Source organism: Moschus berezovskii, chromosome 18 (genome assembly GCF_049115385.1).
Source record: "Moschus berezovskii isolate FMDL1 chromosome 18, NW_MosBer_1.0, whole genome shotgun sequence".
NCBI classification, from domain to species: domain Eukaryota; kingdom Metazoa; phylum Chordata; class Mammalia; order Artiodactyla; family Moschidae; genus Moschus; species Moschus berezovskii.
Genome location: NC_142477.1, coordinates 49,087,136 through 49,102,748, shown reverse-complemented (window position 1 = coordinate 49,102,748; position 15,613 = coordinate 49,087,136).

Sequence of the window (15,613 nt, the reverse complement as noted above, 5' to 3'; positions counted from 1 at the left end):
AAAGAGTTGGACATGACTGAAGCAACTTGGCAAACACAAATGGGAATAACTGTACTAACTAACAGCATAAAATTCTGTTAGGAGACTCAGGTTTGATCCCTGAGTCAGGAAGATCCCCTGGAAAAGGGAATGGCTACCCCTTCCAGTATATTTGCCTGGAGAATTCCATGGACAGAGGAGCCTGGTGGGCTACAGCCTATGGGCTCTCAAAGAGTTGGACATGACTGAGCGACTATCACATATATTGCAGGATGTCTGAGAATTAACTATAATTTTAAAATAATAAGTTTAATATAATAGGCTTACTACCTCATTACCTAGCTTTGGTTTTACTCCATTTATTACAAAAGAGCTATTCTATATTCACATCAACACATCCTGGACAGAACTGGCTGTTGCACCCTACCTACTTTGTGACCTGAATAAATATTCAGTACATTTGAGGACATCAATAAACAATGTCTATAAAATATAATAAAATAAAGTACTTTGTAATCTGGGGAATTATTTTGTGCCATGAAGAAAAAAATGCAGGCAAAGTAATGCGTCTAAGGGAGAGGAATCCAGAAATGCAAGTGTTGGAGAACATAAACAGTGCTTGTGAGAAATGATCTCAGATCTTAGATTGAGTCATTTGAACAGCAAAATCGCCATAGTAAAAAAGGACAGCAGACCATTGACGCTCTGTAAAAATTGACACTGAGATGACACAAATGTCTTAGCCCTAATTCCAAATTCACAGGCATGGCTGGAAACTATGAGATGCATTGTGGCATATGAATGAGGGGTGCTCATTTTCTGCAGATAACTTTGGCCCCACTGGTAAATTAATAGGTTGACTCTGTGGTTTAGTACATTAACCTTCTATTGTACATACATTGTTAAGAGCTGGAGTTAAAAAAAAAAAAAAGAAGAAGAAGAAGCAAAATCCAATCTTCTTTCCCCTCTAACAGATTTATTTTCTGGACATTATTCTGGATAAAAATACATTTTGATTATATAATTTACCCAAAATTTTATCTTCAGAAAAGTTTGAGTTTATGGATTTGTCACATTAATTTATCAATCAACATACAATATAAAGCATTAGCAATAAAGCATTCTATTAAAAATATTCTTACTTTAGAACAGCCAAAAATTATTGCTTCAAAATTACTGTTTCAAAAGAGTCATATCCACATTTATGGAAACTATTCCTTTCATAAATAATGTTGTACTTTGTCATTTAAGACATAATTCCAAACATAAAAAATAAAAGCTTTCACTAATATTGCACAGTATTTTAAAATACTATGCAATCTATAATGTGCAGGTCATAAAAGTGAAAAAGATTAATTTTTAATCTGGGAAAAGAGAATATTGAATCTGTTACTGAACATAAAGTGATGTATCTTTCCTTGCTAAATATAGTTGCAATGTTTTCTTGTAGTCCTATTCTCCTTTGTGTAGTAGAATCCATTTTAAAGGAGGTCAGAAAAAGATAAATAATATTTTCTAAAATTATTATATATTTAATGTGTCTTTTTCAATTTTAGTTATCTTTTAATATAAAGGTATTTTATGGAAAAATGACTGAAAAAAAAATTCTAAATAAATAGGGATACTTCTGCCCTTTCATGAATGTGACTAAACAAACACCAAAGAAATGATGACAGATACATTACTCATGTCTTTTCCTTAGACGTAGATTGTAGAAAATCTGTTTTGGACCTCAGCTATCAAATATGTGACTGAATTGTCAGTTAAATATATTTGTAGTTGATACTAAAGTTTAAATAAATGTTTTTCCAAGTGGAATTTAACTAATTTGTTGTATCAAATTCATATCCAATTTCTTTGCCTCCTGTTTTACTTTAACCTCCACCCTACCCAAAATTGGTGGAAAGTTTTTTCAAATATAAATCTTTTGCCTATTAGAGCACCAAATCATATTTCTATACTTTTATTAATAAGTGAGATACTGTAGGTCATGACTCACCTCCAACTTCTTACCAGTGTGATTATATCATTGTCATTATTGATGAAGTGCCAACCAGTGCTCCAAACCCATGGGCACTGGGTATTGGAGTCAGCCACAGTTATCCTAATATCCGGCCCTTTTTCTTAAATGTAAGAGAAAAAAGGATCTTGCCCTGTGGTCTTGCCTGGTATCACTCTTAGGAACTGTGCCAGAAAGGTCTGCTCTGTTTCTAGAAATTTGAATACCAAAATTCTTAATTTTCATTTAGGCTCTTCAATCCTAAAGCTAAGAGTATTTTTGTAAGAAGCCTCAAAAGTTGTGGTGGTCTTCTTTTTGCAACTGTCATTGCCTGTAACATTTTCAAAATATTGCTACAGCCTTGTGCATGCATGCATTCTAAGTGACTTCAGTTCGTGTCTGACTTTGTGACTCCATGGACCATAACCCACCAGGCTCCTCTATCCATGGGATTCTCCAAGGAAAAATACTGGAGTGGGTTGCCATGCCCTCTTCCAGGGGATCTTCCTGACCAGGGGATGGAAACTGCGTCTCCTACATCTCCTGTTTTGCAGGCAGATTCTTTACCACTGAGCCACTGGGGAAACCCCAGTCTTCCTTGAAGGAGAAATATGGGCCGACGATGAATCATAGAATGTCATAAGCATGAAGATACATTTAAACTCATGAAAATGGGTAAAATCTCCAAGAAAAACATGTAGAATAAAAAAAAAAAACACTCAATAATGAGCAGTAAGGAATTCAAGCATTTTGAAGCAAAAAGAAAAAGAAGAAGAGAAACAGAGAAAAAGGGAGTAGGCACTGAGTTGAGGAAAACCAGGAAAGCATTGTTGGGAAAGTTCAAAGAGGGCAATATTTCAAGAAGGAGGGAGTGGTTGACTCTGGTGAAGTTTGCTGAAAGTCTAAGAAATATAAATCAGAAAGTGGTCTATTACAATAGGTCACTCAATGTCATTGTGATCTTGATAAAGGCAGTTTCAGTGGAATTATTGGGTAAAAAAATCACTCTAGTGGGAGGTAAAGATATGTAAACAACTGTTGTATACAGTTTTTATAAAAGCTTAACTTTGAAGGGGTCCAGAGAAATGGAATGATAGGTCAAGAAAAAGGATGCAGTTTTATTTATGATGGAAGATTCTAGACTGTGTTTATATGCTGATGGGAATGATCTAGTAGAAAGAAAGAGAAAACTAAATAAGCTAGAGTCATGAATACTGTGAGAGAGGGACTGAGGTCCAGAGGAAGAGTTTTCATTTGATGCTGGGGGGACAGGGAGAAATCACCCTCAATGAAATAAGAGGGAAACAAAAGAAGGTAGATTTCAGCATAGTTGGGATTTTAGAGATCGTGGGGAAAACATGAAGCATTTCCTATCAAATACCTTCTGTTTTCTCAATAAAATATGAAATGAATTCATCAGGTTACAATGAGTAGAATGGGGTGAGGAATGTTTGAAGAGAGGAGAGAATGTACAGTCTTTTGAGGGTGTAGGAAAAGTATGCCTTCTGTAGAAAATTACGATGATTGGATGTTATTGCATGTCACTTTGATCTTTGAGTTTTAAAGTGAAACCAGCCAGCTTTGACAGGGTGGTTTCTTCTAGCAATGCAACAGTTCAGTTCAGTCACTCAGTCATGTCTGACTCTTTGCGATCCCATGGACTGCAGCACGCCAGGCCTCCCTGTCTATCACAAACTCCTGGAGCTTGCTCAAACTCATGTCCATTGAGTTGGTGATGCCATCCAACTATCTCATCCTCTGTCGTCCCCTTCCCCTCCTGACTTCAATCTTTCTCAGCATCAGGGTCTTTTCCAGTGGGTCCATTCTTTGTATCAAGTGGCCAAAGTATTGGAACTTCAGCTTCAGCATCAGTCCTTCCAGTGAATATTCAGGACTGATTTCCTGGTTTGATCTCCTTGCAATGTATAGCAATGTATAGCTGCTCCCATGAAGACATATAGAAGGTTGATGGTGGGTACTTTTCCAAATTGAGGCTTTGCAAGACTAGAACAATCAAGGGAGAGAACTCAAGGAAGTAGAGGGTATTTTCAAGGTTCTGTTTGAATGATAAGTCTTAGATTTTAGACTAAATAGGGGTAAATATGGAAAGGGGAAAAGCAGAGACTAGTGAGAAAGCATTGGGAGGATCATGAGGTAAAGCACTCATGTTGAGAGTGCTTGAGCAAATGGGCTAGAAATTGAATATTTGAAACACAGATTTTGGAAGTTAAGTACCTATTGATGGCAAAGGGCAAATACACATGTGGGAACTACTTCGGCGGGATGAAGCAAAACGTAGAGAAGATGGGGCTGAGGAACTGGACCTCTAAACTGTTGATGCATTCATCTCTGTGGATTTTCAAGTCACCAAGAACGATAGCAGATTTTGGGGAATAGTATTAGACAATGAGTGTATTAGTTGCTCAATTGTGTCTGACTCTTTGCAACCCATGGACAGTAGCCTGCCAGGCTCCTGTGTCCTTGGAATTCTCCAGGCAAGAATATGGGACAAGGTTGCCATTCCCTTCGCCTATTAGACAGTGAGGTGAAAGATAAAATATGCAACGGATAATTAAGTGTGTTTAAGATTATAGTAGGGAAGAAGGGGGTATAGATACAGTTAGGGTAGTTGTCATAAGAACTCAAGCAGAGATAGTAATGGTAGTAAATGTCTGGAAGTCACTAGAAGAACAAAGAGACCACCAACTCCAGTTATTTTGTCCTTGACCTACATATGAAATAAGAGCAAAAGCAATCCTGCCTTAAGAGAACAGCAGGGAAAGACATGCCTCCTCAGAAAGCCAAATTTCAGGGAAGGTAGAATGCTTTCCAACATTCAGATTATTTGTTCTTAGTCAAGGCTATGGTTTTTTCCTGTGGTCATGTATGGATGTGAGAGTTGGACTGTGAAGAAAGCTGATCACCAAAGAATTGATGCTTTTGAACTGTGGTGCTGGAGAAGACTCTTGAGAGTCCCTTGGACTGCAAGGAGATCCAACCAGTCCATTCTAAAGGAGATCAATCCTGGGTGTTCATTGGAAGGACTGATGCTAAAGCTGAAACTGCAATACTTTGGCCACCTCATGTGACGAGTTGATTCACTGGAAAAGACTCTGATGCTGGGAGGGATTGGGGGCGGGAGGAGAAGGGGACGACAGAGAATGAGATGGCTGGATGGCATCACCGACTCAATGGACATGAGTTTGAGTGAACTCCAGGAGTTGGTGATGGACAGGGAGGCCTGGCGTGCTGTGATTCATGGGGTCGCAAAGAGTCAGACACGACTGAGCGACTGAACTGAACTGAAAAATGAGAAAGAAAAAGGCTCATAATGTAATTGCAACAGAAATCTTTAAAGTGTGTTTTAATGTGTTTTAATATATGAAATGTTGGGGGCAGGAGGAGAAGGGGACGACAGAGAATGAGATGGCTGGATGGCATCACTGACTCTGTGGACATGAGTTTGAGTGAAATCTGGGAGTTGGTGATAGACAGGGAGGCCTGGCGTGCTGTGATTCATGGGGTTGCAGAGAGTCGGACACGACTGAGCGACTGAACTGAACTGAACTGAATATGTTTTCAAACACGTGTTCAAAGCCTGAACTTATTATGATGAAATGGAGGCTGATTGAGTTGAGGAAGATTGGTGTATTAGTCATCTGCTGCTGAGTAACAAATTATTACAAATTCAGTGCCTTAAACTAACATCTATGTATTGGCTGACAGTTTTATAGATCAGTGGCATGGGATCACTAGGTTTTCCACAGGGGTTGAGTTTTCATCTGGAGGTCCTGATAAAGAATGTACATACAAGCCAATCCTGGTTATTGGCTAAATTCAGTTCCTTATTGTTGTGGGACTAAAGTTTCTGTTTCTTTACTGTCTGTCAACTAGAGATTGTGATTGCACTAAAATTCTATAGTCCAACTGCATTCTTTGGCACACAGCCCCATACATTTTCAAGCCAGAAATGAGATGTCAAATCCTTTTTAAGCTTAAACTTTCTAACTTCCTCTTCTGTTTCCAACAAGGGAAAATTCAGCTTTTAAAGTGCTCATGTAATCAGGTTAGGCCCATTTAAATAATCTATCTTAATGTTAACTGTGCCATATAACATAACCTAATCACAAGAGAAACAGTTCTCAAGGATTAAGGCAGGAAATCTGGGGGATCATCTTAGAACTCTCGGTAAGCAGTAAGAAAGAACATTATGAAGGGCATTTATCCCAGAATACTTCCACTTCCCCAGTTATTTCATATGCTCAGAGAGGTTAGCAAAATAACACATTTGAAAAGGCACCTTTGAATTCCTTAGGACAAAATGCATAGTACTTTTTATTAAGACACGCAAATATATTCTGAAAGAACACATCTTCTTTTCAATTAAATGGTTACATTTTAGTTGGGCTTTGTGGATTGGCTTAAATGGGCTGATGGCTTCAAATGCTGAATGCTGTGGTCTAACATGACTTGGTACTTCCAGAAAGGAGCTTGCTAGTAAAATGGATGTTCTGATCTCTTAGATAAGAAGTATAATGAAATAAAGTAGTTACTCCAGGTTATGGAGCCAGACAAACTGATTTTGCATCCCAGATTTACACTAAGTGTATGATCATGGTCAAGGAAACTCTGCTTCAGTTTCCTCATCTGGAAGTAGTGGTAAATGACCACAACACTGATGGTTGTGGAATTGAGCATAATATCTTAAAAATATCTGGAACAGTATAGGTGCTTAATAATGTAAATAATGAGTAAGTGTGTAAATGAGAAAATAATGCTATTAATCCAGATTTCTGATGTATACACCTCAGTTTCTTTTTGTGTAAAATGAAGAGACTGAGCTGAAGCATCTATATGCTGTGCTTAGTCACTCAGTCATGTCCGACTCTTTGCGACTCCATGGACTGTAGCCCGCCAGGCTCCTCTGTCCCTGGGATTCTCCAGGCAAGAATACTGGAGAGGGTTGTCATTTCCTTCTCCAGGGGATCTTCCCAAGCTAGGGATTGAACTCATGTCTCCCTCATTGCAAGTGGATTCTTTACTATCTGAGCCACCAGGGAAGCCCTGAAGCATCTATAACGCTTCTTTAATCTTTATTATCTAAATGCTATACCATTTAGTACTGTGCTCATCAATATAGAATGCACAGAACTTTAGAAGACACGATGACTTCCTATAGAACTCTAAAATTTAAAGAGTGTGATAAGGTTCAATTTCATAACAATGAATTATAAGATATTATGCTGGTCAGAAAATGCCCAGTAATAATAGAGTAAGAGTAATAAGAATAAATATAAAACAATCTTAGTGTAATTATATAAATGCTAGAACAAAGAAGTCTAAAGTTCTACATAAATATGCACAAAGAATTTGTAAAGAAGCCAACATAAAAATTTATTTTTGGAAGCAGGAATAAAGAGAGAAATAGCAAACATATCAACAAAGATGAAATAATCAACTTTGGTCCAGAAAACAATATAAGCAAAGTGAATCTTCATCTTAGTTTGGTGGTAGAAATGAGAAAAGTGCACATAAAAGATGGTGGTTTCTTCATTTCTTTCAAACGTATGAGGAAATTCTTCAAAAGTGCAGCTGGAAGAGAATGTCAGGAAGTTGATTTTTTCTAGTCACAGTTGAGAATTTGGCAAGATGGTAGGTTTGTGTTAGACCATAAATAGAATATGTCTCTTAAGAGAGATAACAAGATTGACTGGGTAAAATTGAGTATCATCTTCAAGAAAATAGAACCTAAAACTAGAAAATGATTTCAGTCACAAACAAGTAGAATCTATGATTATTCATTATTCAATATGGACAAGACATTCAAGAAGATAAGAGTCAGTTATATTGAAGTTGGAAAGTGTATTGGCTTTTTTCATTCATCTTATTGAATGTTTTAATATATTAATGTACAGGTATTTGGAAAGTCTGTATACTGGCTGGATAAGTGGGCTCTGGAGACTCTAAGCCTTAGTGTAAAACACTTAAACTATTGGAATCTCAGTTTCCGTATCTGTAAAATAAAAATAGAAATAATACTTTTTCATACAGCCATGAGAAAAGGAGATGAAACAGGAAGCACTTAGAATACTTTGGGTCCAATATCATGGCTACCTTTCTCTTTGTATTATTAGCCATGCAGTCATGATGTAGTTTGCAAGTTGAATGAATCTGAGGGGCATTCTGAGAGTTTTCACATTTATTTCAGAAACACTCCTTTACCTGAGTCTCTTAGAAATAAGTGAAATGAGTTTTAGAGTAACCGAGTCCCATACCTACCATCACAGATGACTTAGAGATGAGCCAGGGCTCCTGTGAGTACAGTTGGTGGCCAAGAGTGGGGAGAACTAAAGAGTAAGATGAACAGGGAAACCTAGGGCAGAAACATAACAGAATAATAAGTGGGGGGAAATTAGCTAATCAAATCAAGGACTGAACAGAAAGACAAGAATGTCAATCAGCATTATTCCTCAAAAATGTGTTGCTGCATCTGAAAACAGAAATTAAATACTCGTTGAAAGAAAATGCAGTAGAGAAACAAAAAGTCAAAACTTGCTTCCTTCTTCAACTTCTATTTTCATCTTTGAACTCCATCTCAACAAATTCATTATGTAGTTTTGCAAATATGACTCTTCTCTCAAAAGATTTCCTTAATGCCAAATTTCAGCAATATTTCATGTAGGTTCCTCCTGCAAACACAGATTGTTGTTCTTTAGTTGCTCTGTTGCATCCAACTCTTTGTGACCCCATGGACCGCAGCATGCCAGACTTCCCTGGGGCTGTCCTGGAGCTTGCTTAAACTCATGTCCATCGAGTTGGTGATGCCATCCAACCATCTCATGCTCTGCTCTCCCCTTCTCCTCCTGCCTTCACTCTTTCCCAGCATCAGGGTCTTTTATAATGCATCGGCTCTTCACATCAGGGGGCCAAATTATTGGAGCCTCAGCTTCAGCATCAGTCCTTTCAAAGAATATTCAGGGTTAATTTCCTTTAGGATTGACCGGTTTGATTTTGCAGTCCAAGGAACTCTCAAGATCTTTTCCAACACCATAGTTCAAAAGCCTCAATTCTTTAGCGCTCAGCTTTCTTTACGGTTCAACTCTTACATTCATACACGACTACTGGAAAAACCATAGCTTTAACTAGATGGACCTTTGTCAGCAAAGTAATGTCTCTGCTTTTTAATAGGCTCTCTAGGTTTGTCAGAGCTTTTCTTCCAAGAAGCAAGCATCTTTTAATTTCATGACTGCAGTCACTATCTGCAGTGATCTTGGAGTCCAAGAAAATGAAGTCTCTCACTATTTCCATTGTTTCTCCTTTTATTTGCCATGAAGTGATGGGACCAGATGTCATGATCTTCATTGTCTGAATGCTGAGTTTTAAACCAGCGTTTTCACTCTCCTCTTTCACCTTCATCAAGAGGTTCTTTAGTTCCTCTTGCTTTCTACCATAAGGGTGGTGTCATCTGCATATCTGAGGTTATTGATATTTCTCCCTGCAATCTTAATTCCAGCTTGTGCTTCATCCAGCCCAGTGTTGTGTCTGATGTACTCCGCATATAAGTAAAACAAGCAGGGTGATAATATATAGCCTTGATGTACTCCTTTTCCAATTTGGAACCAGTCCATGTTTCATGTCTGGTTCTAACTGTTGCTTCTTGACCTGCATACAAATTTCTCAGGAGGCAGGTACAATGGTTTGGTATTCCCATCTCTTTAAGGAATTTCTTGTGGTTTGTTGTGATCCACACAGTCAAAGGCTTTGGCATAGTCAGTGAAACAGAAGTAGATGCTCTTCTGGAATTCTCTTGCTTTTTCTATGATCCAGTGGATGTTGGCAATTTAATCTCTGGTTCCTCTGCCTTTCCTAAGTCCAGCTTGAACATCTGGAATTTTGTGGTTCACATACTGTTGAAGCCTAGCTTGGAGAATTTTGAACATTACTTTGTTAGTGTGTGAGATGAATGCAACTGTGCGATAGTTTGAACATTCTTTGGCATTGCTTTTCTTTGGGATTGGAATGAAAAGTGACCTTTTCCTGTCCTGTGGCCACTGCTGAGTTTTCCAAATTTGCTGGCATATTGAATTCAGCACTTTCACAACATTATCTTTTAGGATTTGAAATAGCTCAGGTGAAATTCCATCACCTCCACTAGCTTTGTTCGTATTGATGTTTCCTAATGCCCACTTGACTCACCGGAAAAGACTCTGATGCTGGGAGGGATTGGGGGTGGGAGGAGAAGGGGATGACAGAGAATGGGATGGCATCACCAACTCGATGGACATGAATTTGGGTGAACTCTGGGAGTTGGTGATAGACAGGGAGGCCTGGCGTGCTGTGATTCATGGGGTCGCAAAGAGTCGGACACGACTGAGTGACTGAACTGAATTGAACTGAACTGTACGCCCACTTGACTTTGCATTCCAGGATGTCTGGCTCTAGGTGAGTGATCACACCATCATAGTTATCTAGGTCATTATGATCTTTTTTGTGTAGTTCTTTTGTGTATTCTTTCCATCTCTTCTTAATATCTTCTGCCTCTGTTAGATCCATACTATTTCTTTCCTTTATTGTGCCCGTCTTTGAATGAAATGTTCTCTTGGTATATCTAATTTTCTTGAAGATAATAGTAAAGAAAATAAGAAACGAAGCACCACACAGAATTTAGACTCACTACTGTTTTAACTTAGATCACATTCCAAGTTTTTTTTAACCCAGTTGAATTTCTGGTTATATGGAAAATACACATTTCTAATTTGTATACATTCTCAGTTTTACTGACTTATCCTGTAAGATAGTTCTGTTGAAGTTCAATCAGATTGGCTGTTATTTTTCTTGGAAATAATAATAGTCTGTGCCAGATATATGAGTTATTGCTACAAGCACTAATCAAATGTTTCCCTGGACCTAATTAATAACAAGCCAGGCAAGGAGTATCCATATATACTTGGCTTGGTGTTGTCATAACTTAGAGATCACATGAAGAGCTGACTCTTCTAAACGTCCATTGAAATAACATATTGATTCTTTTTTAAAGTAACTTGGTAAAGAAAAGGAAATTGTTCATGATTATTCAGTCTCTAGTTGAAAATCACATAAAATAGCCTCAATAGGTCAAAACAAATTTTAATTTACACTCTGATAAATAACCTTGTAATAATTTTGAATGATACAATTGACTTTGCAGACCTAAGAAGCCAATTCCTTTGAAGAGCAGTTTAAATTATTGAAGACATTTTTATCCTTTCTTTACTTGGATATTGATTCATTTCTATATAACAGGGGGAGAAAGAAAATTGTAATTATAGCAGCGCTGTTTGTTCTATTATAAGTAGAGGACTACCAACATTTCTATTATTAACCCCTATTGTCACTGGTTTATGATCTCAGCAGTAAACTTGGCATGGATGATACCTCCTTAGGAGTATGTTTTTTTCACTGCATTTCATAAGCCATTTGTCTATTTATGAATTATACAATTGCCAGAAATGATGTGCACTCGAATAGGCCTTTGATTTCCAATCATTCTGAATAAAGGTTTCTGTTTTAAAATGAAAGCACTGGCTTCAAAATACTCTAGATTCCTTGTGGCATTTTTGGTTTGCCCTTTTAATTCCCCAGTCTGTCTAAGGCTAAATTTTAATATAAATTAATAAAACCTGGTCTCAAGCAATTGGCTCACTTCACTCGCGTTAACAATTGGCATAGATTGCTAGGTGGAGAAGTCAGCTGGGATGATTGGTATCAATTGCCAGGCTGACTGAAATAACGCTGTTAGCTTTGTGACAGTTCACTTAGCCCATCAGGTGCAGGCAGAGTCATGGAGAATTCACACGCATTTTGAAACTTCTGATTCACATGCGGACCAACTAACATGGGACTTGCCATAGATAAAAGTAAAAGAAAAATTATGAACCTTATCACACATATATAAAGATATGTATATAATGTAAAGATATGTTAATTATATATTATATATACATTATATATAATACAAGTGTATAGTGTATAGATAAAGATAAAATAAAGGCCATGATTCCATCACCAGTTAAAGGTAAATGTAACCAAAATCTTTATATTCCCTAGAAACCTCTCCATATGGAGTCTCCCCGCTTCCTCCAAGAGGCATGAGCTCAGTCGCGTTAGACTCTTTGCGACCCCTTGGACTGGTCTCCTGCATCTTCTGCATTGGCAGGCAGAGTCTTTACCACTGAGCCACCTGGGAAGCCCTCCAAGAGGTAAACAGTAGCTAATTTAAAAAAATAATTGCCTTACTTTTCCTCATATATTCATCTGTAAATAGCATTTGCTATTTTCTTATATCAGATGTTTGAATAAGTGGAATGATGCTGAGTTTATTCTTTAATCATTCTTGTAAACTTCATTCAGTTATATGTTTGAGGGGTTCATTCAGTTTTTTACAAGTAATTTAGCTCATTTCCAGTGCTTATGGCATCCCATTTCTTAGCCCATCACAAGTTATTTATCCATTCTACTGTCCGTGGACTTAGAGTTGTCTCCAGTTTTTTCTACGCACGTTTATTTCACTAGTATATTCCCAGAGCCTAATTAGGAGCTAAACATTATTTAAGATAATCGTAAGAATATGAAAATTCACACCAGTTTGCCAATAGATACTTGAAAATAATCTTTGAATTACATTACCTGAACTGAATAATATTAGTTGGGGTAGTGGTGACCTCCTAGGCAGTGGGCTTCTGAATTACAAAACCTAACAGATTTGCAATACAAATTAAGGCATTACTAATCTTGGTATAAAGATTGTTTTTTTTAATCAAGACAAATATCTCTAGCATATGTTATGTGTGCTTGTAGCTTCTCTCTAATTTTTGTGCTGGCTAGGGGATCATGCCAACATTGCCTGATAGATTTCCTTGAGAAACTCAACTGTAGCCTCCATGCCCACAGATTGTTCCTAGAGGCAGGGCTACTGTGGAAATGCTTATTTGCAGCCAAGGTCCATTAAGGATTCAGTTTTGGCTTTTAATCTTCCTCTTCCACTGCTGCTGCTTGCTCCTTCATTGAAGCCCTCACTAATATTGTCTCTCTTGTCTGATCAATCCCTGTGTCTCAGCATCTCTCTGGTCTTGTCATCATTGAATCCTGTTTAAATAACAACTCCCATTCCAATCCTGATCTGTATTTCTCTCCTGCACGAATACCTTTTGCATTTTGTCATAAGTATTGCTTTATATACAATGCTATCCTCTAAATGTTTCTACTTAGTAATCACCTTGATATTTATTGTCTTATTTGTAAAGTGCTTTCTTTTGTGCATGTTTTTATTCATCAATAAAATGAGAGCTATTGATGACTTGGTGCCATTGCTGTTGTTTCTCTTATATTTACTGCATGGCTTTGTGAGTACTATTACTATTTTTGGCTTCTCGGGATTCCTGAATATTTTTCTTCTCCTTGGTCTTCCCCTACTCTATATTTCAGAACTTCTTTGATGTCTAGATTTTGGATCTTTATAATGTCACTGATTCATTCATTCATTTACCAAGCAAAAGCCCTGCATTCCTAATATGGACCAAGGACTATGCTAGACACTGAGTAGACAGAACAAAGGAAAACACGGCCCTTGCTCTCAAGCAGTTCCTAAGAGGAGTAAAGGAGGCACAAAAAGATTATTACAATCCAATATGCAATTGCAGTGGCAAAGAAGCACTGGGCATTATAGGAGCTTATGAAATCGATATGCATTTAATAGGGCAGGGGAAATACATCTCAGAAGGTTTCATGGATAAAAGTATTACAGAATGAAGGAATATCAGGCAGGTGAAGGAGTAGGGGTGACCTCCTAGGCAGTAGGCACAGCAATACGTGGTAAACACTGGAAGAGATTAGCTACTATTATGAATGCAACAAGAGCAAAGACATGCGCACAAAACATCTCTGATGTCTATGGTAAGAACTATAAGAAACTGCTAGACAATACAGGACAGAGAGGCTAGAAACAAAGGCGGTGGCAAGATCTCAGAAGGTCAGTATGTTATGGAAAGGAGCTGAGGCTTTTTCTTAAAGGTGACAAAACACTGAAAAAATTTAAGGAGGAGATTGAAAAGATCTTACTACTGTTCTAGACAAACTAAACATCCAACAGGGCTTCCCTGGTGGCTCAGCAGGTGAAGAATCCACCTACAATGGGAGAGATGTGGGTTCGATCCCTGGGTTGGAAAGATCCCCTGGAGGGCATGACAACCCACTCCAGTATTCTTGCCTAGAGAATCTCATTGACAGAGGAGCCTGGTGGACTACCATCCATGGGGTCTCAAAGAGTCGGACACGACAGCAACTAAACACAGCACAGGGCAGATATGATGAAGTAAGAAGACTATTGCTGCTCTCCTCTGAGAGAGGACAGGGAACTCTGAATCAAGGGAGGATGAGAATGGATGAAGTTCTACAGCTTTCTCTTTCCTTGCTTATTTTTTTCTTCACAGTACTTCTCACCACTGAACAGCTGGCACACCTATTTGTCTATTTCATCTTCTCCTACTAGAATGCAAGCTCTGTGAAAATAGAGGCAATGTCTGTTTTGATCACTGCTCTGAACCCATCACCTGAGACAGTGCCTGGTGGGTCCAATGAATGCATCATGTAAGAGGTGAAAACTAGATGTGATGCGGATGATTTCCAGGTTTCTTCCTTGAAAGGCTCTGACAGGGCTGACTCTGGCTGAGAGACTATAAAAGATAAAGCACATTTAGGAAAGAATATGGTAAGTGAAGTCACAAAATCAGTATTTTGTGAGCCTGATTGGGTGAATACTTTTCTAATCGCATGAGGTAATTGAAATGTTACTGTCACAAGATGATATTTGAGTGAGACCAAAATGTCAAAGAAGCTAGTGATTATTTTTCTGTTTTTATTTTTAAACAGCCAGGAAGCACCACAAAGAAACAGCTATTTTGAGACCTATTTAATCATTCCTAATTCATGGGAAATAGATGGAAAAACAGTGGAAACAGTGTCAGACTTTGTTTTCTTGGGCTCCAAAATCACTGCAGATGCTGATTGCAGCCATGAAATTAAAAGACGCTTGCTCCTTGGAAGGAAAGTTATGACCAACCTTGATAGTGTATTAAAAAGCAGAGACATTACTTTGCCGACCAAGGTCCGTCTAGTCAAGGCAATGGTTTTTCCCGTGGTCATGTATGGATGTGAGAGTTGGACTGTGAAGAAAGCTGATCGCCGAAGAATCGATGCTTTTGAACTGTGGTGTTGGAGAAGACTCTTGAGAGTCCCTTATACTGCAAGGAGATCCAACCAGTCCATTCTAAAGGAGATCAATCCTGGATGTTCATTGGAGGGACTGATGCTAAAGCTGAAACTCCAATACTTTGGCCACCTCATGAGACGAGTTGACTCACTGGAAAAGACTCTGATGCTGGGAAAGGTTGGGGGCGGGAGGAGAAGGGGACGACAGAGAGTGAGATGGCTGGATGGCATCGCCGACTCTGTGGACATGAGTTTGAGTGTACTCCGGGAGTTGGTGATGGACAGGGAGGCCTGGCGTGCTGTGATTCATGGGGTCGCGGAGAGTCGGACACGACTGAGCGACTGAACTGAACTGAACTGAACTGAATGACAATGTAGCTCCTCCTCCAC